The sequence below is a fragment of the Chlorocebus sabaeus genome, chromosome 19 (assembly GCF_047675955.1).
Source record: "Chlorocebus sabaeus isolate Y175 chromosome 19, mChlSab1.0.hap1, whole genome shotgun sequence".
Classification (NCBI taxonomy): Eukaryota; Metazoa; Chordata; class Mammalia; order Primates; family Cercopithecidae; genus Chlorocebus; species Chlorocebus sabaeus.
The window spans coordinates 26,549,777-26,551,795 of record NC_132922.1 but is presented as its reverse complement, the minus strand read 5'-3'; positions in this window follow the sequence as shown (position 1 = coordinate 26,551,795).

Sequence of the window (2,019 nt, the reverse complement as noted above, 5' to 3'; positions counted from 1 at the left end):
GATGGAGAAATGGAATCCATCCAGCAGCTCCTGCTTGATCTGCTGTGTGGAGCTCTGCAAAGAGAGTGCCCAAGAGCCAGGCCAAGAGGTGTCAGTGGCCTGCCTGGCTGACCCCACAGTGGGACGTGCCCATTAAAACTCCTCCCTGCCTCCCCCTTCCTCAAGATTTGGGACATGGGAGCATCTGCATAGACCTCCCAGCCAGAGAAGGTTGAGGTTTCTGGCAGATGAAGCTTGGGATTCAGATCTGAGCAGACAAACTGTGTCTTCGACACTCACCTTCCCATCCTGCCAGGCATGGTCTGGGCGGTGAACCTGACATATCTACCAGGCTCCAAACACCTGACAACCTACCTGCTCCTGTCCAGGGAGGGCCCCTCATCTCCTGTTTCCCCCAAATACATCGGGAGGGGCTCGGCACTGCCCTGATGGGCAGAGCTGAGGCCTGGAGTGGATGGGCCTGCCCTAGGCCCTGTGTTACCTGTGGGTGCCTTCAGGCAAAGGGCCAGAGGCGTCGAGGGTGAGGGTTGAACCAATGTCTATATTCTCGGGAAAGAGTCTCGTTTTGGCCTCTTCTGCGACGAGAAGGTCGGCAGCATGTCGGGACACAACAGGAGAACATGTTGTTCTCCCGAGCGTCGCCTACCAAGTGAGCTGGAAATGGGGCTGTGTGTATAATATGGGTGCCTAGTTACCAGAATTCTAAGTTCTGTTGGGGATCTGTCAGTAAGGAAGTGAGGTCACATCTTGTAGTTTCCATCCTGTAAGCTCCTCCTTTCCATAAGACCTACTCAAAGGCCCCTCTGGGTTTCTGGCCGCTCACCCTCCCCCGTCAACTCCTTACCTGTTCACCATTATGCAAAAGTGTGCTCCTTCAGCACCTTGGGAAGAGAAGACTAGGATATAACTGGGGTCCCAGGTTTGAGGAGCCAGTGCTGGGTCAAAAAACCTTTATCTTAGCAGTTGTGAGACCCTAGAGAACTCATTTGGTGATTTGGGGCCTCCCCAGCTTGCACAATGGGGTTTATGCTAGCATCTCCTTCCTGGGGACTCATGAGGTGTGTTTGAGATGGATCTTAAAGACTCATGGTGTGGTGGTCCTTGTAGATACAGCATACACTTCGAGATGGAAGAACTACAAGAAGGGGTGAGAGGTAGCATGGAATACAACTCCAGTGGATCTGGTGTCCACAGTGTGTTCTCAGAAAATCCACTTTTGTTCTGCCTCATCTTTCATGCTGCACCAGTAGAGGTTGAGATTAAATGAAATTCAGACATCCTCCTGCTCTGACATTGCACCTTCCAGTGCCTTCTCGTTTTATTTAGACCCAGACCCTGTGCCTCATCTCAGCCTTGGGTGGGCAGTATCCACAAAGACAGCACTGAGGGGTTCATGACTCCCTTCTGAATGATGGAATATGACACAGATGATGGAATAGCACTTCTGGGACAGTTCAGGCTATTACAGCAAAGAGCTGTCGCCTGGGGAGCTCGTCAAAACAGATTTGTATTTCTCCCAGTTCTAGAGGCTGGAAGTTGGATATCAGGGTACCAGCCTGGTCAGGCCCTAGTGAGGACAATCCCGCCCCATTTACTGAGCTTTTACAGGTACTGTCCTTTCCTTGGAGGACGGCTCAAGTTTAGGAGCATGGGTAGACCTCTATGCAAAGCCCCGCTCCCACTTGTAGCTTGGTGATCGTGAGGAAGTCATAGAACATCCCTGTGCCTGTTTTCTCCTCTTGAGAAATGGTGTTAGTGAGAATTGCTTCCCTTTTTAATCACAGAATATAAAGCATGCAAAGAAGTTAACTTAGTGCCATTGGGCAGAGAGTGAGAGGCCAGCAAACCAGAGAGATCAGCTTGCCCACAGCACTGGTGAGGAGTGCGGCGAGTGGGTGAGGCTGGGGCAGGAAGCAGGCCAGCCTGCCAGAGCCCAGGAACAGGTGAGCGGCAAGAGTGAGCTCCTCACCCTGAATTCCCAGGGGACAGAGACATGCAGGGGCTGTGGGGAGCACAATT